The following is a 23213-nucleotide window of genomic DNA, read 5'->3' as shown; positions in this document are numbered from 1 at the left end:
ACCTTCTTTGTACTCCCTCTTTGTATTTCCTTCACTATGGATTAGTAAAGGGATTAACTTGACAACATGCATTCGGTATATGGGGCTGCATGTGGGAATTGATTGGTTCTAATTTACTCCCCAGGGAATAATTGCAACAAATCCATTTGCTGCTCAAAATAAGTGTGGCATCACAATGTAACCTGGATTTCGTATCCTCTTCAATTAGAGTGCATTTTTTTCTCCATTCCAACATATTCATTAGCTGGCACCCCTTCTCGGAAATGATTAAACAATTTTGCATGGATTCAAAAGTAATGAATGCATTGGAATCAGCTGTGCTGGCACAATTGTACAGAAATTACTGTTGATGATATTATCATACAGATGCATAAAGAATTTATGTCAAGTTCTACTATATTGATGGAGATAATAATTCGCTCCAGTCAATATCTATCTTGAAATAGTGGAAAGCAAAATTTAATAAAAAGTGATAAGACTTTGTGTGAAAAGATCCCACTGATAACGCAAGGCCTAACAATCCATTCACTTGTAAAAACCTTGTAGTAAAATAGCATTTCACGGGGGATCCATGCCAGTTTGACTGAAGGAGATTGTCATGTTATCTTGAGATTGTCATGCACTCCCCTCATGCAGGGTGTCTGTAAGTTTGTGTATTCGGTTCATAAATAAGTGGCAGGCAGAAATCACAAAACAAATCTTCATTAGTGTAATAATATTTTCCTTCCACACCCAAAGATGTGCTGGTTAGTAGGTTAATTTGACACATAAATTGCTCCTTGTGGTTAGATGAGCTGTAGAACCTGGAGGGTGTTGATGGAATGTGATGGGAATAAAATGAGATAGGATCGATTAATGAAAAATTGGTGCATCATGGCCAGCATTGTACCACTCAAGGTCTACTGCAGAGTTCTCTCAGGTAAGGTCTAGGATGGGAGGGCCTGGAGACGAAGGCTGATCAGCATGCTCATGTGGATTATTGGAGCTTTGTCCATTCTCCTGATATTCTTTGAGAGGTGTCAAATAACCAGAAAGAGTTATGTTTCAGTGCTATACATGGCCTTGTATGAAGCCTGCAGTCTATCCTTCTGGAAATAACTGTTAACCTCTTGTTGACTCTTGTGAACTCAACCACGTTGAAGCCTCTGATGTCAAATGTGACACTTCCCACTGCAGCAAGGAAGAAGCCATCTAAGTTATGCACACTGGACTGGAAGATTTGACCTCTGCTGCCTTGTGACTGGATTCCATTGTTCACCAGGGTTTTGAAGGCATCATGACATTTGCCCGGCTGTTGCCTTGTTGTGGGGAAGTGGCCAAGAGTCTGTGGCCTGTGTTTCCAGTACTACCATGCACCCATACTAGATTGAGGAACAGAGATAAAGGTGATGAAATTTATTCTCCAAGAGCTAAGGTAGTCTTTACTACCAGGTATAGTGTTCTTCAGACATTTAGAAATAGGACTATAGTTCCTAGAAGACTCTTGAAAGGGAGGTAGGCTTTCCTGACTAGGGACCTGCTTCTCCTTCTTTGCCCTGTCAGTAAGAGAAGCCTTGACTATCTTTGATGACCTTGATTCATTTCGAACATCTGTTGCTGTCTGCATGAATCTTTCATGTTCTTCCCTTAACCGTTTGTGTCTCTCCCTGATACTACAGTTTCCTCCCACATCCCAATGACATACTGCTTGGTCTAGATAATTGGTTCATCGATGAAATAATGGTGGAGATAACGGGCATGTTAGAGAGAAACAGTTAGAGGGAAATAAATAGGGCAACATGGCTGAGGACCGGTGTTGAGTTGGAATAATTCATCCAAGTTCATTTACCAAATTTCTGCTATACCACTGTTCCCATTTAGCAAACACAGTGAGATCAGATTTGGATAAATCCCTATAATCTGCAAGTAATAGTTGGTCCCCTTAAACTGAACAGCTGCAGTTCTTGTCCCTGCAGTGCAGGCCTAATTGTGTGTAAGTGAATCAATTTCACGGAAGAGGAATCTAATGTTTTTATTCTGCTTTTGCTTTTGTGCTTTGACCTATAAATGAATTTGTGACAAGAATTGTTAATTTTTTGAAACAAGTGTGAAAAAATTACATATTGGAAGGAATACTGAACTCATAATATTAATGATATTACAGCTACTGTACAACTATTTGATTTTATTATTACCTTGGGACAACAAACAAAGGCATTAAATTTAATTAACTGCTGCAGATTTCTAGCAGAATTCTTAACACTGGTGTCTCACAAGATTGCATCCTCAGCCCTCTACTCCACCCCACTAACTCATGCTGCATGGCCATGCACAGCCCTAACCCCATCTGCAAGTTTGCAGATGATACCACAGTAGTAGGCCATGACTCAAATAATGATAAGTCAACGTACAGGAAGGAGGTAGAGAGCTTAGTAACATGGTGTTCTGACAGCAATCTTTCCCTCAATATCAGTACAACAAATGACTTCAGAAAGTTGGAGGTGCACATGTTCCTGTGTACATCAATGGTACTTCGGTCAAGAAGTCTGAGAGTTTTATTTTCCGAGGAACATCCATGGCCAAGAACGGGCACCTGTGCTTTCCCTTCCTCAAGAGGATAAAGAAACTTGGCAGGTCCCCTTTGACGCTCATCAGTTTTTATAGATGCACCAAAGAGAACATCCTATTCAGACACATAACAGCTTGGTAGGAAAACTGCTCTGTCTGTGACCACAAGTAATTGCAGAGTTGTGGATGTATCTCAGCACGTCATGGGAACCAGACACCCCTCCATGGACTCCATCTACAAACGTTGTATAGTGCTTCCTGCCTCCATAAAGTAGCCAACATAATCAAAGATCCCACCCACCCTGCAACAATTTCTTTGATGATCCTAATCCTAACCATTCCCATTGGTTAGATGATACAAATGCCTGAAGCATGCTCTAACAGCTTCAAGCACAGCTTCTCTTCTGCTATTATAAGACAACCGAAGAGTTCCCCAACACAATGAGATGGGCTTCTAGACTCAAAATCTACCTCGCTGCGATCTTGCACCTACTGACTACCTACACCGCACTTTCTCAGTACTGTAACAGTTTATTCTGCACTCTCTGTTGTTGTGGACAGCGCTACCTATTATTCTTGTTTTAAAATGCTTTTGTGAGATTATGGTGGGAAGTTCATTTATTTTTACATTTTAGTTTGGATTATACAATTATTCACATGTGTATTTGTGGACCACCATGTGTGTGATAATTACCTCTCCTGTCTGTCTGTGACTAATGGGTTCAGTCCCTGGGTCATAGTGCCCAGTCTGATTTCTGCTCGTTGTAATAAAGCCATCAGTTGAGATAAATAAGCTTTTCTCGTCTGTCATCATGGACCGAATGCTTGCCACATTGGTATCAGGAGTGGGATTAGAAATTGATAGTGAAATTGAAGAGCTAAGATGTCGGATGGAGTGCCTTAAGACCCTGGGAATAAGTCGAGGTACCAAACGGAATGCCTGACACACATCCCCAGGCTGGGCTCCCGAAGATGGGATGCTGACCTAGAGGGAGGAACTGGGAACCAAGCATTATGCCTTCCCAGGTAATCCGGATGTACCCAGGCTCCCCAACCCGAGGGACACAGCAGAACGCATCGCCCACCTCCCTCGTGGCCCACATCTGGGAACCCAAGATACTGCAGCCATGGGAGGTCGGGCAACATGGCAGGCACCACCAATGCTGCCAGAGCAAGAGGAAGATCAACGTGCCTCAGCAATTAACGTTACAAGGTCCACCATGAAGGTGCCTAGATACAATGGTGCCAGTCACCTGGAGCCTTACCTGGCACAAGTCAAACTTGCCACATGGCACAACGGGTGAAGCCCTACTGAGATGGCGGTGCACCTTGTCCTGGCACAGGAGGGGGATGCCCTGCGGGCCCTTCTCGACTGAACACCAGCGGTACAGCGTGACTACAAGGCCCTCGTGGTGGCACTAGAGTAGCATTTCAGGCAGAGGACATTGGAGAGAGCAACGAGGGAAGAACTGGGCAGCTGGCGGCAGCACATGGGAGAAAACTTAGGGACATTTATAGCAGATCTCCGCCACTGTGCTCGGCTTGGCTGCACCCAGTTCCCTCCTGCAGCCAAGGAAGAGCTTTCCCTTTGTAAAGGCACTGACACCGGAGTGCCCCCAGCAGCATGTTCACCTGACATCACCACCATCACTGGCTGAGGTGATGGCAGAGGCGGATAGGGCAGTGCCACACCACAGCCCAGTGCAGCCATTGGGAAATGCCGGGTGGGTGGCACAGCCCAATACCTGCAGCAGAATCCCTCCACTGCTGCCTCTCCAGGTGGGCGTCTGGGGGAAGAGCAAGGCTCATACATGGACTGAGTGCTGGAGGATGTCGGATGGCGCGTGTTGGTGGACGCGGGGTCAACCATCATCATCATCTGCCCGGGTTTCCTCCTCAACACGGACCGGCCATTCCCGCCTGGGTGGACAATGAAAGCGGTCCTGCTGGCTACGGTCACTGGCAACTTTGCGGTGATGAGAGGGAAGAGGTGGCTGCGGATCGCAGTGGGGTAAAGCACAGTGGAGCACGAGGTGTGGCTCGGCGACATCCAGGAGCCCCGCATCATTGGGCTGGACTTGCTGTCCCACAGTGGGGTCATGTGGATGTGCCGGGGGCAACACTCTACCTCAGTGCCGAAGCCGTGGCTCTCCGGCAGGGCAGCTCCAGGAATCGGACCCAGCGGGAGCAGTTACAACCACCACCGGTCTTGCGGCAGCCCACCGCAGTGCAGCACGCCCTGCAGTGGCCCAGCGCAACACAGCGGAACCGGGGGCCCGTGGTGGTGGCGGCACTTTGGGTGGAAGCCAGCAGCCAGGTAGACCATCGACCATCAGCTGTGCGGCAAGCAGGTGAGCGATCCCGTGTTTGCCCGGGAGAGGGGATGGCTGAGTGTGGGATAGCAGCCAGAGTCGGCAAAAGTCTCCAGAGACCAAAGCCCGATACTCTCAGTTTGACACACTGGAGACGCATAACGTGTTGCTATTCCACCAGTGTCTATTTTCCAACAACAGACATCTCCTGCAGCTGGTGGTCCCCTGGGGGCTCTGCGCCGATTGAAGTCAGCCATTTCAGGGTCACAAAGATGTTGGGCAAGCTACGTGAACACTTCTGATGGCCTGGGCACAGGCAGGACATGGAGGTGTGCGTGCACATCCCAGAAAGGGCTGGGCCAACAGTCTAGGGAGCCAATACTGCAGTACCTGGTGGGGGCCCCAGTATAGGTCTACTGCCCTACCCAGATGAAGGGAATATCCCCCAGGCTTGGAAGGTGCTCAACTGCATTTCCAATGTGGTATAATGGGTGCGGTAGCTTGAGGGGAGGAAGGCAGTACGCTGCACCAGGATTGGCTGGAACCGTTTCAACCCTAGGCCACCACCAACCCAGCGAGGCTGAAGGAAGGAAATGACACTCCAGGTGCCCTGCCTCTTGCCTCCCATGGATGGAGGAGAGCTATAGAAATCCCACGGTACCCCAGGTGGCAGCATCGGCCATCACCAGGACCTTTGGACTTTGTTGTGTACTCTGGAGTTGCTGGGCATGGCCGACACCTCCGGGGGAGGGGGGCTGGTTGACAGCCTGCCCCAGCATTCCTAGGGGCCAGTGCTATTTGTTGCTCTCGTGTTAAAATGCTTTTGTGGGATTATGGTGGGATATTCAAGTTCATTTATTGTTATATTTTAGCTTGCGTTATGCAGTTATTTGTCTGTGTGTTTGTGGATCACCCTGACTTTAACAAGGGTGTGTGACAATCACCTCCCCTGTCTGTCTGTGACTGAGTGAATGCTCTCCCTAGGTCATAGTGCCTGGGCTGCCTTCTGTGCTTGTCACAATAAAGACATCAGTTGGAACCTCCCTGTACATGGACGACGTCACCGTCTTCTGCTCTGATCCGAGGTCAGTTCGCAGGTTGGTTGGCATCTGCGAACAGTTTGAGCTGGCGTCGGGGGCCAGGGTCAACCGCACGAAGAGTGAAGCCATGCTCTTTGGCAACTGGCCCGACTAATCCAGCGTCCCTTTAACCATCAGGTCTGACCACGTGAAGGTGTTGGGGATCTGGTTCGGAGGGGCTGAGATGTGCAACAAGAACTGGCAGGAGCGGACTGCCAAGGTAAAACAGAAACTGGGACTGTGGGGAGGGCGCTCCCTGTCGATAACGGGCAAGAACCTGGTCATCAGGTGTGAGGTGCTCTCAGGGCCGCTGTACTTGGCGCAGGTCTGGCCCGTCCCCCGCTCCTACAGCTCGGAAATCACCCGAGCTGTCTTCAGATTTGTCTGGGGATCCAAGATGGAGTGGGTGAGACAGACCATCATGCACAAGTCCCTTGACAATGGGGGTAAGAACGTCCCCAATGTCGCCCTCACCCTGATGGCCAGCTTCGTATGTGGCTGCATCAGGTTGTGTGTAGAACCTAGGTATGTGGGCACCAAGTACCACTATGTGCCCAGGTTCTACCTGTCGCCCTGGCTACGAAGGATGGGTCTGGCCCACTCCCGCGCAACACCCCAGTCAGCTGGTCATTGCCGGCATACTTGTCCTACGTAGCAAAGTTCTTTCAGGAGAACGCCTTTGACCACAGGGCCATCAGGCAGTGGTCGGCACGTAGTGTCCTGCAGGCACTGCAGGAGAAGGACGTGATGGACACAGTGGGGTGGTTCCCTGAGCAGACCGTCCAGTTCATCTGGCAAATTGCCTCATCGCCAGATCTCACCAACAGGCACCAAGACCTCGCTTGGCTGATGGTGAGAGGGGCCCTCCCAGTCAGAGCCCTCCTGTATGCCCGGAACGTCGTCTCCGCACCCCACTGCCCAACCACGGGAGGACTGCAGTGAGGAGGAGTCTGTGACCTACGTCTTTGCACACTGTCAGTTTGCAAAGAGGGTGTGGAGCAGGATGGACGGGCTAGTGTCATGTTTCATGCCCAGCAGCTGCATAACAGAGGACTCTCTGATCTATGGGCTGTTCCCAGGGACGCACACGGAGACCAACATCCAGTGCTGCTGGCAGATCATCAACTCGATGAAATACGCTCTTTGGTCGGCCCAAAACTTGATGATCTACCAGCACATGGAGATGTCCGTGGGAGAATGCTGCCGACTGGCACATTCTCGGCTGCAGGAGTACGTGCTGAGGGACGCACTGAAACATGGTGCAGCCACCGCAAGGGCCCGGTGGGGAAGGACCACGGTATAGGTTTCTCCACCCGTGGGAGTGGGAGGGGTCGGGTGGCGGGGAGTATACCCCTCAACAATGATGTGGTAAAGTGAACAACTGGAGTGCCACGCGGGGGGCCATAAATATGGATATGGACTGACTTTAATGGAAATGTATGTAAAGGATGGAAAGTTATTGAATGGTTTATCATATATATTTATTTTTGAATAAAGTATATTTTGAAATAAAAAGAAGACATCAGTTGGAATAAACAAGCTTTTCTCGTCTGTCATCATGGACTAAATGTTCGCCACAATATGTATGGATAGTATGCAAGACAAAGTCTTCACCTGTATCTTGTTACATGTGACAATGATTGTGGTAAACCATATGTATATGTTGTAACTGGGTTAACTGTCTGGACACGCCCCTCTGCTGACCACCCCCGTGGCTCCTCCCACAGAGTCCTGTATAAAGGTGTTTCGCCTTGCCCCTCCCCCTCAGTCCGGTGGCAGACACTCACCGTGGAGGTCGTATTGTACAGCGAATAAAAGCCCTTCAGTATTTTACCAAACCTCAGTCTTTTGGAGTTATTGAAGGTGCTTCAATTTTATTCGCTGTACATTTTAAAGCATAGAACACACACTGAGACCAGACAAATTAGACCTCGATCCGCAAACACCTGAAGCTGGAAATGCTTTTGAACTCTGGCTGGCCTGCTTCGAAGCGTACCTAGAGGAGATTAAAGCGACCGACCCCGTAGTGAAGCGCAGAGTTCTACTCTCCAGGGTCAGTCCACGGGTCTATTCACTGATCAGAGACCAGCCGAACTATGATAGCGCAATGAGTGCCCTCAAAGGACAATACCTGCAGCTGATAAACAGTGTCTATGCTCTGCGCTGCTTAGCAACACGGCAACAATGCCCCGGGGAATCGAGTGCTAAGTTCGTCCAGGCCCTATGGACGCTCGTGCGGGCCTGCAATTGCCAGGAGCTGACAGCGGCGCAGCATGCAGAACTCCTAGTGAGAGATGCCTTTGTCATGGGGACCAGGTCAGTGTATGTGCGCCAGTGGCTGCTGGAAAAAGCGGATCTTACCTTAAGTTCGGCAATGGAGCTGGCTGATACGCTGGAGGCTGCTCTGCACAACTCTGAGGCTCTCCAGGCACGCGATCCCCTGATGGCCTCGTGGCTGCCGCAGACCTCACAACCCGCCGGTGAATCGACCTCGGCTGCCGCCAGTCGTGAGTCCGCGAAGCACTACTTCTGCGGACTGGAGAAGCACCCCCGGAAACGCTGCCCAGCCCGTCAAGCTGCCTGCTCCAGTTGCGGAAAGAAGGGCCACTTCGCCAAGGTCTGTAAGTCAAAACCACGAGCGGGATCGAGCAGCGCCGCGTGTGAGATGTGGGGATTGCCATCTTCCCTGCACACTGCCACCACGTGCGAGACATGGGGGCTGCCATCTTCCCTGCCGCCACCTTCCCTGCACGCTGCCACCATGTGCGAGACATGGGGGTGGCCATTTTGGTCGGCACCACCTCCCACCGCCTACGACCAACGGGTGCTCACGGGCCACCCCACCGCGCCGGACCAAGACAGCGACTCAACCCTGGCTTCCGTGACCCTCGACCAAAGCGCTCCCCACCAGCTCGCAAGGTCAACGATGGACATCCAGGTGGAGGGGCACAGGACAAGCTGCCTGTTTGACACAGGCAGCACGGAGAGTTTTATCCACCCGGCCACGGTGCAGCATTGAGGACTCGCGATACGGCCGGTAAGTTAGAGGGTCGCCATGGCTTCCAGGTCGCGTACAACAGACATCCAGGGGGGTTGTGTAGCGATGCTAGTGGTGCAGGGCAGAGAATATCGAGACTTTACATTACTGGTCTTGCCTCAACTGTGTGCCCCTGTGTTATCGGGGCTCGACTTCCAGAGCCACCTGCAAACCGTGACAATGGAGTATGATGGGCCCCTCCCACCAAGTACTGTCGTAAATCCCCAGTTTTGTAGGGATACGTCACGTACTCCGCTACTGACCACACACACACACCGACCCGCACATCCCACCCAACATCATGCCAACTGCCACACTACTGACACCACTTGCGGCCTCTCCACCCTCAGGATCCCTCCCCCACCGCTGTTCGCCAACCTGACCCCTGACTGTAAACCCGTGGCAACTAAAAGCAGGAGGTACAGCGCGGGGGACAGAGCTTTCATTAAGTCGGAGGTGCAGCGGCTGCTCAGGGAGGGGGTCATTGAGGCAAGCACAAGTCCTTGGAGGGCGCAGGTGGTCGTTGTCCGGAACAGGGAGAAGAATAGGATGGTCGTGGACTATAGCCAGACCATCAATAGGTTCACGCAGCTCGACGCGTACCCTCTACCCCACATCGCAGATATGGTCAATCAGATAGCACAGTACAAGGTGTACTCGACCATAGACCTAAAATCCGCTTACCATCAGCTCCCCATCCGCCGGGAGGACCGCCCTTACACTGCCTTCGAGGCGGACAGCAGGCTTTATCAATTCCTGCGCGTCCCCTTTGGCGTCATGAATGGTGTATCTGTCTTCCAGAGGGAAATGGACCGGATGGTGGACCAGTGCCAACTGAAGGCCAAGTTCCCATATCTGGATTACATCACCATCTGCGGTCACGACCAGCAGGATCACGACAAAAACCTCCAAAAATTTCTCCAAGCGGCCAAATCTTTCAACCTCACCTATAACAAGGACAAGTGTGTAGTCGGGGCCACCCCACTTGCTATCCTTGGGTGTGTCGTGGAGAATGGAGTCATTGGCCCTGACCCTGACCTTATGCGCCCCCTGTTGGAACTCCCTCTTCCCAATACCCTCAGAGCCCTCAAAAGGTGTCTGGGCTTCTTTTCATATTACGCCCAATGGGTCTCTAACTATGTAGACAAGGCCCGCCCCCTGGTCAAGTCCACCACATTCCCCCTCTCTGCCGAGGCCCACACGGCCTTCAGCCGCATAAAAGGGGACATTGCCAAAGCAGCAATGCATGCGGTGGATGAGGCCATTCCCTTCCAAGTAGAGAGTGACCCCTCCGACTTTGCGCTGGCTGCTACCCTCAACCAGGCAGGAAGACCAGTGGCGTTCTTCTCCCGTACCCTTCAAGGCCCTGAAATTCGGCACTCTGCGGTAGAGAAAGAGGCCCAGGCCATAGTGGAAGCTATTAGGCACTGGAGGCACTATCTTGCCAGCAAAAGGTTCACTCTGCTAACTGACCAGCGCTCAGTCGCATTCATGTTTAATAATCAGCAGTGGAGCAAAATCAAAAATGATAAAATTCTGAGGTGGAGAATCAAACTCTCCACCTACAACTACGACATCATGTACAGGCCTGGGAAGCTCAACGAGCCCTCCGATGCCCTATGCGCAGATTGACCGGCTATACGCCCTACATGTAGACCTTTGCCACCCGGGAGTCACCCGGCTTTTCCACTTGGTGAAAGCCCGGAACTGCCCTACTCCCTTGAGGAGATCAGGATGATGACCAGGGACTGCCAAGTCTGCGCAGAGTGCAAACCGCACTTCTACCGACCCGAAAAGGCGCAACTCATCAAGGCCACCCGCCCTTTTGTGCGACTGAGTGTTGACTTCATGGGCCCCCTTCCCTCCACCGACCGCAATGTGTACTTTCTTAACGTTATCGATGAGTACTCACGGTTCCCCTTCGCCATCCTCTGCCCTGATACCACTACCACGTCAGTTATAAATGCCCTGCGCAAGCTCTTCACTCTGTTCGGATACCCATGCTATATCCACAGTGACAGAGGGTCCTCGTCTATGAGTGACGAGCTGCGCCAATATCTACTGGCTAGGGGAATTGCAACCAGTAGGACCACGAGCTATAATCCCCGGGGGAATGGACAGGTAGAGAAGGAGAATGGCACAGTGTGGAAAGCCACACTCTTAGCCCTCAGGTCAAAGGGACTGCCGGTCTCCCGCTGGCAGGAGGTCCTTCCCGAGGCACTCCACTCCATCCGCTCCCTGTTATGCACGGCCACCAATGCCACCCCTCATGAGCGGCTCTTTTCTTTTCCCAGAAAGTTGACCACTGGAACCACCCTACCAACTTGGCTGACGTCCCTGGGGCCAGTGCTGCTCTGGAAACATACGAGGAGCAATAAATACTCGCCGATGGTCGAGAGGTTTCACTTACTTCATGCGAACCCTCAGTATGTCTACGTGGTTTTATCTGATGGGCGGGAGGACACGGTCTCCATCCACGACCTGGCGCCTGCAGGAGCTCCGGGCCCCTACCCTGAACACTTCGTGGTGACTATTGACCTCGTACACACCAATGTATGTACCTACAAGACACTGTGCACCCCAAACCCTATACAGACACCACATGACACTCCCATACCGGGCGCGACGCACATGCGCAAAGGATTAACAACGCCTAATGCGCTGGCACCTCAAGTCAGGCCAGAGCCAGCACAACCGCCGTTGCCAATGCAATCACCACTGGTGCTACGTAGATCACAGTGACGGACTCGACTGCCTGATAGACTTGACCTGTAATTATACTTGTTGTAAATATTGTCAGTCACTTCACCCTGTGGGACTCTTTTTTTAAAAAAAGAGGGGTGAATGTGGTAAACCATATATATATATATATGTTGTAACTGGGTTAACTGTCTGGACACGCCCCTCTGCTGACTGCCCCTGTGGCTCCTCCCACAGAATCCTGTATAAAGGTGTTTCACCTTGCCCCTCCCCCTCAGTCCGGGGGCAGACACTCACTGTGGAGGTCGAATTGTACAGCGAATAAAAGCCTTTTATTATTTTACCCAACTTCAGTCTTTTGGAGTTATTGAAGGTGCTTCAATGATAAACCAATTTAATAATTTCTGTCTTTTTTTTTACACACTGTATGATTATAATGCAAAGTGATGTATGGAAATAGGTTAGTATACCTAAATTGATAGAGACAATCAACCACAGTAAAAAGCAGGAAAACTATTAAGTTAATTGAATAGGATAAGATGGACAAATCACATTTATTTATATATACAGTAGAGTTACAATCCATTTCATAGAAGCATGAATGAGTGAAGGAGAGGCCTGTATATGTGACCATAAGACCATAGGTATCGGAGCAGAGCTAGGCCATTCGGCCCATTGAGTCTACTCTGCAATTTTATCGTGGCTGATCCATTTCCCTCTCAACCCCATTCTCCTGCTTCTCCCCGTATACTTTCATGTCCTGACTAATCAAGAAACTATCATTCTCCACCTTAAATACACCCAAAAGCCACCACAGCTGACTGTTGCAAAGATTCCACAGATTCACCACACTCGCTAAAGAAATTCCTCCTCATCTCCATTCTAAATAGACATTCCTCAATTGTGAGGCTGTGTCCTCTGGTCCTAGACTTCATCACCACAAGAAACATCACCTCCACATTCACGCTATCTTGGCATTTCAACATTCAATAGGTTTCAATGAGATCTCCCTAAATTCCCTCCTCTGGCTGTGGCTCACATTCTGAGGAGGTTTTGGGTCAAAAGGTGAAGAGAAAAAAAAGTTTCCAACTTTGTCATAGAATCCCAAGATACACAACTGCATAAAAACAGAAGAGGCTGAAATGCTCAATAGTTCACACACATTTGTGGAGGAAATAACAGAGCTAACATTTCAGATCAGTGACATGAATTTCCATGCACAATTGCATAACTAAGGTAGTATGAATAAGCCATATGACTCATTCTGAAGTATCACAATGTTTGAAAGTAGAAAAATAGTACATTTTGTGTTTTATAGGCATTCATGTGGCTCTTCAGTACCTTAGGGACGACTGTTCTATTGGGAATTTTGCAGATGTCATCATGAAGAAGCCAAAAATTCCTAAACCACCTTATTATAAGGCAAATAAGGATGTTGAAAATAATAATAAATCTTCCAACAAGATTAAGTTGGTATAACCTAACCTCCTCTATGCTGATGAAGATATTCACGGTACTGTGCAAAAGTCTGCGCAAAAATTCTGTAAAGCGAAGATGCTTGCAACTGTGTACATACATCTATTGATGCTTCTGGACACATCTTCAGTGATGTTCCTGGAATCATCGGGTGTCTCGGGTCTTTCAAAATCATACAGCCTCCTCCAGGTGACCCAGCCGGGGCTGATCAGACCCCAGCTTGTGTCCAGATGGCTAGCTACTTATGACTCCATGGCTCCCCTCTTTTGAGCCACAGCCATCTTGAGGCCCTCTCTGCCGCATCGGTGGTACTGTGGATGGCTCTCCTCTTCCTCTCTCCCTCGATGCCCAAAATGCTGAAGGCTCTAACTAAAGAACGAGCTATGAATCCCCTATAACCAACCTCCACTGGGAGACACCTCACTCTCCATCCAGCCTGCTGACAGTTGCTGACCAGTCCTGTGTCCTTGAAGAGCTTCCTTTCAAAGGCCTCTTCCAAGCTATCTTCCCGTGGGACTGTCAGCTCCAGCAGCACCACTTGCTTAGTAGACTCAGACACTAGGACAATGTCTGGTCTCAGGGTGGTGGCTGCGATATGGTTGGGGAACTTCAGCTGCCCTTCGAGGTCCACCAGCAGCTGCCAGTCCCTTGCAGAGGTCAGAATGCCTGCAGATGTTCTTTTGGCAGGTATTGGCTGCTCCCCAGCTCTGACAAAGGCAATGGTCTGCTTGGAGGGTCGGGACCGCTTTGCCCACTCAACTCCTGCGCTGACGGCTTCAGCGATGGTCTTCAGGACCTGATCATGCCTCCACCTGTACTGTCCCTCACCAAGTGCCCTTGCACAGCCGCTGAGGATGTGCTCCAGGGTTCCTCGCTTGGAGCACAGTGGGCACGCAGATGACTCTGCCTTGCCCCATGTGTGCAGGTTTGATGGGCTTGGAAGCACATCATACACTGCTTGGATGAGAATTTGGATGCGGTGTGGTTCGGCTTTCCAAAGATCAGCCCAGGTCACTTTCCTCTCAACCGCATTCTCCCATCTTGTCCAAGCTCCCTGCTGCTTCATTCCCACTGCCTTGCAGGCTCTCATCTCCTCCACTACTGCTCTCACCTCCTCCTGAACTAGACGACGTCTTTCCTTCCGTCTGGTGTCCATTTGGGGAGTTGGAAAGGATCCTAGCCCGGCTCAGCCTCGTGTGACCACTCCCACCAGCCTCCTGTGACGCAGCCTCGCCTCTGCCTCCTGAACAGCTTCCTCTGCCCTCCACTTCCTGCCAGTACTTACTTGGATCCCTGCTCTAGCCACCTTCAGGTCACTTGAGTCCCTATGCTGTAGTACTTCTCTGGCTCTTGTTACCTTGAATTCTTCCTCCAAGGATTTGAAGGGCAGTTGCAGTTTGTTGTGGTGTCCATAGAGTGCGATGCTGCTCAGGCTCTTTGGCAGCCCCAGCCATCTCCTGAGGTGGTTGCTAACCCTCCTGTCTAAGGTTTCGACTGTCGAGATCAGAACTGCATAGACGAGGAGGGGCCACAGGATTCTGGGAAGAATGCCATGCTGATACACTCAGGCTTTAAACTTCCCAGGTAGGCCAGACTTGTCCACAGATTTCAGCCAGCCATCTAATTCGGTGCAGGTTGCCTGAATGGATGTTGTGTCCCTTAAAGAGCTGTCAAAAACTTTGCCTAAGCTCTTGACTGGCTTTTCTGTGATGGTTGGGATGGCTGTGCCTGCGATGCTGAACCGGAACTTGTTCTCCACCTTCCCTTTCCTCAGCACCATTGATCTTGATTTGGCAGGTTTGAAACGCATCCGGGCCCACTCCACCAGCTTTTCGAGCCCTTGCAGAATCCACTGGCAGCCTGGGACTGATTCTGTCGTGACTGTGAGGTCATCCATGAATGCCCTGATAGGTGGTTGCCGTTGAGCGGAATTCATTCTGGGCCCTCTGCACTCTGGTTCAGCAGACTTAGTGAGCATGTTCATGGCTAGGGAGAACAGTGTCACTGAGATAGTGCACCCTGTGATGATGCCGACCTCCACCTTGTGCCAGGTTGATGTAATTGCTCCTGAAGAGACCCTCATCCTGAAGTTGCTGTAATAATCAGCGATAAGATCTCTGATTCTGCTGGGGACGTGATACTTGGTCAGTGTGACCTGCACTAGCTTGTGCGGAATGGAGCCATATGCATTTGCCAGGTGAAGCCACAGCACTGACAGGTTGCCCTTGTTCTCTCTGGCCTCCCTGATGAGCTGTGTCACCACACCAATGTGCTCCAGACAGCCCGGCATCCCTGAAATGCCACCCTTCTGGACTGATGTATCAATATAGGTGTTCTTTGCTAGGTAGGTGCACAGCCGGTTAGAAACGGCACTGAAGAAGATCTTCGCCTCGACACACACAGGGAGATGATGCGAAACTGATCTATCTGGGTGGCATTTTCCTCCTTCGGGATCCACACCCCTTCAGCCACTCTCCACTGTTCTGGGATCTTCCCCCTTCTCCAGAAGATTCTCAGGATCTTCCACAGACACAGCCGGAATTTGGGGCAGTTCTTGTACACTTTGTACGAGGTGTTGCTTGGTCCTGGAGCCGAGCTTGCCCTTGCTTTGCGGACGACCTCTCTGACTTCCTTTAGTTGCAGCTCTGACATCCGGTTCAGGTGGGTCTATTAGGATGTCGCACTCTCCCAACTCCTGCTCTCTTTCAGGATCATTATATATCTTCTTCAGGTGTTGGTCTATGTCTTCCTGCGAACAGGCCAGTTTCCCACTGCGCTTCTCCCCCAGCAACTCCTTGGTGAATTTGAAGGGGTTGGCGATAAAGGCAGCACGTTTTGGAGTCCTTTCACGACGCCGCCTTCAATGCCACTCTGCCCGGCGGAGGACCCTGATCTTCTTCCGTAGTATGCACATCAGCTGGGCCAAGCCAATGTGCTCCTCTTGTCCTGCCTCCTTGTATTGGGACTTCAGCACTTTCATCTCCTGCCTGATGTTGTGGATCCTCAATGCTCTTCGGTTCTTCAAGTAAGATGTTTTGGAGCCTTCCTTCTCCTCTTCTCCGAACCGTTCAGCTGCGATACTAACAATAATTGTTGTCATGGCTTGCAGCTTCCTATCAACCCCTCCCTTCGCCGTTGTCTCCAGAATTTGGTTAACATCTCCATCAAACTGCTTCCACAGTGAAGTCATGTTAGCTGCAGGCCATTTGATCCACCTCCTGTTAGACTTCATGTTAGAGGGATTAGTTTGCAACACTTGGAGGTTCCGGGCACTATGGGGTGACTCTGGGCCTGGCCCCTCCTTCGTCTCACCAGGTTGGACACCTGCGCATTGTGCTGCTCCTGCTCCCGCCAAACACTTCATCCTCGCTTGTTGGATCTTCAAGCCGCGATCGTTCTTGCAGATTTTGCCACATGCACACTGCTTCCTCAAAGTAATGAAAAGTTTTTAACTATTAAAAAATTTACTATAAAGAGTAGCAAACAGTGAAAAAAAACAAATCAAATCAATAGCAAGGGAACATCTGCAGGTGCTGGAAATCCAAGTAACTCACACAAAATACTGAAGGATCTCAACAGGTCAGGCAGCATCCATGCAAAAGAGTACAGTTGACGTTCCAGGCCAAGACCCTTTGTCAGGGCTGATGAAGGGTCTCAGCTCAAAACGTTGATACTTCTTTCCATAGATGCTGCCTGGCCTGCTGAGATCCTCCAGCAGTCTGTGTGTGTTGCATAAATCAAATCAATATTTGGTATGACCACCCTTTGCCTTTTGAACTGCATCAATTCTCTTTGGTATGCTGTCGTGCTGTTTCATAAGAAAATTGGCTGTTAGATTGTTCCAAGCACCTCGGGGAACTTGCCACATTTCTTCTGCAGACTTTGGCTGTCTCACTTGCTTCTGTCTCTCCAGGTAATTCCAGAGAGCCCCGATGTTGTGATCAGCGCTCTGTGGAGGCCACACCCTCTGAAACCATATAAATATAAATCTAGGGTGCCTAAGATTTTTGCACAGTACAGTATGTTCTATAGGCCTAGTGACTAAAACACCCTCCCACCAGGGTCACATGCACATGAGGCCATTCCTCAGTTAAGCTTTCATGAGCAACATGAAAGAGCAATGACCAGTGACCAAAATACTCCACAGTTTCAGAAGACTAACCCTAGTATGAGATTCCCAAACACATACCAATATCATCCCCATTTGCCCTTGTGCTCAGTGTGATGAAAAAAAAACATAAATACATGATAACTGTCTACAATATTCCTGAAATAACTGACTACCGTCATTTTTTTTTTGCCTAAAGCATTTACAAATTACTTTTTCTGGAAGATAAAGCAGATCTGAAAAGGCTAATCATGCTTTTCTCAAAATTGATAGCAGGCAAAGTGCTGCATGGATTGACAAACTGTCAAGAGTTCCGCATCACAATTTGCTTTACCGCACAATTTACTTTGCATATCTATTTTCTTTGAAAGAGAATCTCCTCTCGTGTCACATGAGGAAGATTAGGGAAGAATTATTTAGAAATTTATCCTTGGTCAGCAACATTATAATGCAGCATCAGCACATTGTACACTGGAAATGTACCCATTGACCATGCTTGGCTGCAGCCTGTTTATAAAAAGCACAAACCTGGACTTTTAAAAAGTGCTTAGGTTCTGTAATTCTCAATATTCAAAATAACATTAAAGCAAACTATTAGAAATTAAAATCAGTTCTATAACACCCTAGTGGCATTTAAAATAATTTGAGAGCACTTTAGAATGTTCAACACAAATTTTGTACAATGCAATGTAATCCAGTGTTTTTCTATATAAAAATTTCAATTGCGCAGCCTGTTTATTGATTGACAATAATTTTCTTGCAAGTTAGCATTAGAATAATTGTTAAAATGAAACTGCTCCTTTGATTGCTACCTGCTATTTTGCTCAAATATTCTAATTCTGCTCAATTGTTCTGAATCTCCAAGCAACCAAAGTAGCCTTGTCTTTAACATATGGAAAACATGTGTCACTAACACATGTTAAATCTAGATATGTAACCTTCTGTGCCTCTTTTTTGTGCATTTACTGTATATTAAAGCAGAATCGTTTGTTACCAAAAGCTTTTATGCTCCTCTTCAATCATGTATTGATCTACCTAATTAGAATGAAGGAGCTTTGTGTATCCAGTCAAATGGCTGTGATAAATAAAGGTGAACTAATTGATCTTGGTTATGAATCTTATTCTATCTTCAGGCAAAATACAAGAAGTATTTTCATCCAACATTGTTTGGGGAACTGCGCGAGACCTGCTTGCTGATTTTGCACTCTGGAAAGTAATACTGGGCAATGTTGTCTAACAATTCATCCTTGGTTACAAGTGTGAAATGCGTTAGATGAGGTTGAAAAGAAAATTCAGCAGGATGTAACATGGTAGAATACATTTCATTTATGAGGGAGTTCTGTTTTCCTTGAAGCAGAGGAGCTGAGTAATATTGTGAGAAGCATACAGTAAACAAGGTAGAAGTTGGAAGCTTTTCCTTGTTGCAGATGTATTTACAACTAAAGAACCAAGATTTAGTGTAAGCAGTTTAGAAGGGGTCTGTGGCATCTCTTAGGTATTGTATAAATTTGCCTGGATTTGGTTTAAACATTTAGAAGCACTGGCTTTCACACCAGAAGTCTGAAGTATTTACAATGTGGTAGTGGAAGGGTGAGTCTCGATACCTACAGCAGTCCTCAGTAGAGAGCTCTTGCAGGCAGTGGAACTGAGGTAGTGACAGTGTAGCTTCAAGTCTTAGTGTGCAGGCTGCCTTTATTGTGCTTTGGCATTGAATCAAGTGGATAAATTCTAAACTTCAACTCCCAGCTTTTTTTTATATTCACAAACTTTGAATTTTTGTCTGTTAAGCAGGATATTTCGGAGAAATTATGGTAAAATTGAACTTTACCTCCTAATCTACCTATTCATTACACACTGTCTGATTGATTGATTCATCGTGTAGGTAGGTGTGCATTGATGAGCAAAGCATTTATGTACAGGTAAAGTAGCGCAGTATCTTCAATTCAACATCACATTTCTGCTTGGAGTGGTGAGATTAGATGTTTGCTCTCCTGTTTCATTCTTTCTGTACAGTAATTTATTGTGTTGGAACCATATTTATTTGGACATTAAATTATAACCTGAGATCGTCTTAGCTTGATTTCTCATTACTGTTCTGTATGATACACAATTATGTACACTTCACCATCATTAAACACAGCTCACAGCAGTGCTACAATCTGCACATTGTAATTAAAGCTAATTTGCAATGCATGTTTATAACATAGTGTAAAACAACATGAAAATGTTAGAAGGTTAAAAAGTATGATAAGGTCAGTAGACTCGAAAAAACATCATAATGGCCCGACAAGAGTGAAAATCGCAGGGGCGCACTTCCATCATCTTTGCCCCAACTTTATAGAAGTGTTTGCAGTGGTGAAGGCAAAGAAATACTTCTCTGTTATAGCCTCCTATTTGTAAAATCTGGAAAATGAGCAAGAATACTTGAGAAGAATAGCACCAGGACTGAAATAAAGATGGGAAAGACATTCAGCTAGTCAGGCAATGATTGTGGAGACAGAAACTGGAAAAATAAATCTAACAGGTTTTAAGCAAGTACAGGAGTTAGGGGAGGTTGAGTAGTGTGGGTAGAGGGTGACCGTAGGAAAGTAGGAGGAAAAATAGAAAACTCAAAAGTCACCTCAATCAGGAAAGGTGGAATGTGTCATAGACCTTTAGATGTATGAAAGGGTTTGACAGAGTTGCTACAGTGAAGGTACTCTGAAAGGGTTTGACAGAGTTGCTACAGTAAGTGTCAGGGAACACTAAACCAGGAGCCATAAATAAGAAATTCATCAATAAATTTTCTCTATTTAGCAATGGTCTGAAACATCAACTGTTTACTCCCTACCATAAATGACACCTGACCTGCAGAATTCTTCCAGAATTTGCGCGATGTTCAAAATTTCCAGCATCTTCAGGATCTCTGCTGTCAGTGCTTGGAAGGAAAACTTACTACCACAAGTTGAGGTTGAATGGCAATGATACAGGTAATGAGAAGGCAGATCAGCAAATGAGCCAGGGAAGATGACAAAACAGACTTATGGGACTTCAGAGGAAGTACTTGAGATCAAATACTAAAGAAATTCTGAGTCCACTGTGTATCATTTTTACAAAGATTAAGATAAGGACTTGCTTTATTTGTCACATGTACATTGAAACATTAAAACATACCGTGAGGATTGTTCTGCGCAGTCCACCATATTGCCATGCAACTTACTAATCTTAACTGTCCACCTTTGGAATATGGGGGGAAGCCCAGAAGAAACCAACATGGTCATGGGGAGAATGTACAAACCACTGACAGGTAGAAGCAGGAAATGAACCCGGGTCAGTGATCACTAGTGCTGTAGTAGCTTTATGCTGACCGCCATGCTACGATGCCATCCCATTGTGATCTACAATATGAAAACTTGGTGAGACGTTTTACATCAAAGACCTGAACTTATTAGTTGAACACTGTTGTTAATTTCTCTGCTGAGGTTTAATGCTGGGCTCCAGTGGTGGACCATTAACATGCAGCAATTCCTGACCATTAAATGGAGAGAAATAACTGTGAGGGAGGAAATTAAGTTGAAGGCAATTTAAAATATTTTTAATTAATTCTTTGCCTTAAAGTTGTTAATACTTTATATGTGTTTTAATTAATTGACTCTTTATAAATTCTAAATTAGTCATTTTAGTGTATACATATATTAATTTGTGTTCAGTAGGTTTTGAATATCCCTAAGTTCTTTAGCAATTGGCTTGAGAGGGGCTACCTAGGTCAGTTTAATTGGCATGAAACACTGCCCATTCTCCAAATTCCACATTCAACACCACTTTGCACTTCTCGTGCTAGAAAAGCATTGTCTGGTATATTGATGAAATTGGTTTCAAGGGCTTATATTCGAAACAGACATCATGTCATTTACATATGCATATTGAGTTTTTAACAATTATATGGATCCCTTGATACACTGGTGTTGTCTATCCATGCTCCCAAAGTTGGTCTAGATACACTCAGTCAAGCATGAGACATAATGCATCTATTCCATAGTTCAAATATGGATTGCAAGAGATCATCATCCAAAAGTTAAGCTTTAAAAAAATGACTTGATGATGGATCTGGGGCAACAGAGCTCAGTCTCCCAGTTCTTTAGCAGGTAGAAAAATCTTTTCAGCTCCCATGTGACCTAATCAAAATCAACGGCAAAATGTATGATGATTGTATATTTGCCAAAAATGTATGAAAACCAGTGGTCCTTGTTGAGGTTTGTCCTGGACTCTCTGACATGTAGGCATTCTCGGAGATGCATATGAAAGCAAACATCAGCTGTTGCTCTTGGAAGGTGATCTACTTAGTAAAGGACACAGTTTTGTCTGCTCAAAGTTTGTTGATCTTCCAATGTATGGAGATGTCAGTCAGCAAGTGTTGCTGGCTGGCACATTCCAGCATGTAGGAAGATGTGCTGAGAACCACATTGAATCTCAGTGCTGCTACCACAGATTCTATTAGGACTGGACACTGAAATGTTGGGGCCTGTCTAGCAGCATCCGTGGAAACGATGAGTCAATGTTTCGGGCCAGAACCCTTCATCAGGACTGAAGAGGGAAGGGGCAGAGGCCCTATAAAGAAGGTGGGAGAGGGTTGGAAGGATAAGGCTGGTAGGTTCAGTTGAAAAACCAGTAATTTGAAAGACAAAGGGGTGGGGGAGGGGAAGCAGGGAGGTGATAGGAAAACAATGGGTAGTAGAAGGAGGCGGAACCATGAGGGAGGTGATAGGCAGCTGGGGGAGGGGGCAGAGTGAAATAGGGATAGAGGAAGGGAGGGGGAGGGAATTACCGGAAGTTGGAGAATTCAATGTTCATACCAAGGGGCTGGAGACTACCTAGACGGTATATGAGGTGTTGCTCCTCCAACCTGAGTTTAGCTTCATCATGGCAGTAGAGGAGGCCATGCATGGACATATCTGAATGGGAGTGGGAAGCAGAGTTGAAGTGGGTGGCTACTGGGAGATCCTGTCTGTTGTGGCAGATGGAGCGGAGGTGCTTGACGAAGCGGTCCCCCAATCTGCGTCGGGTTTCACCGATGTAGAGGAGGCCACACCGGGAGCACTGGATGCAATAGATGACCCCAACAGACTCACAAATGAAGTGTTGCCTCACCTGGAAGGACTGTTTGGGGCCCTGAATGGAGGCAAGAGAGGAGGTGTAGGGACAGGTGTAGCACTTATGCTTACAGGGATAAGTGCCGGGTGGGAGATCTGTGGGGAGGGACGTGTGGATAAGTGAGTCACAGAGGGACCGATCCCTGCGGAAAGCGGAGAGAGGTGGAGAGGGAAAGATATGCTTAGAGGTGGGGTCCTGTTGAAGGTGGCGGAAGTTGCGGAGGATAATGTGCTGGATCTGGAGGCTGGTGGGGTGGTAGTTGAAAACAAGGGGAACTCTGTCCCTGTTGTGGTGGCGGGAGGATGGTTTGAGGGCCAAAGTGCCTGAATGGAGGAGATGCAGGTGAAGGTATCATTGATGACGGTAGAAAGGAAACCACGATCCTTCAAGAAAGAGGACATTTGAGATGTCCTGGAACGGAAAGTCTCATCCTGCGAGAAGACGCGGCAGAGACGGAGGAACTGGGAATAGGGAATGGCATTTTTACATGTGGTGGGGCGGGAAGAGGTATAGTCGAAGTAGTTATGAGAGTTAGTGGGCTTAAAGAAGATGTCAGTGGACAGTCCGTCTCCAGAGATGGAGACTGAGACATCGAGAAAGGGGAGAGAAGTGTCAGAGATAGACCAAGTGAATTTGAGGGCTGGGTGGAAGTTTGAAGTAAAGTCGATGAAATTAATGAGCTCAGCATGGGTGCGGGAAGCAGCACCAATGTAGTCGTCAATGTACTGAAGGAAAAGTTGGGGAGCAGTACCAGTATAGGTTTGGAGCACAGACTGTTCCACATAACCAATGAAGAGGCAGGCATAGCTGGGGCTCATGCGAGT

At 47.9% G+C, this 23213-nt stretch overlaps 1 pseudogene; it reads right to left on the bottom strand.

The window, feature by feature from the left end:
• Positions 1–13404: 13404 nt before the first annotated feature.
• LOC134343047 (uncharacterized) lies at positions 13405–16560 on the bottom strand (annotated as a pseudogene).
• Positions 16561–23213: the final 6653 nt, after the last annotated feature.

The sequence above is a fragment of the Mobula hypostoma genome, chromosome 1 (assembly GCF_963921235.1).
Source record: "Mobula hypostoma chromosome 1, sMobHyp1.1, whole genome shotgun sequence".
NCBI lineage: Eukaryota > Metazoa > Chordata > Chondrichthyes > Myliobatiformes > Myliobatidae > Mobula > Mobula hypostoma.
The sequence above is the reverse complement of the archived record's forward strand: the minus strand, read 5'-3'. Positions and strand labels throughout refer to the sequence as shown.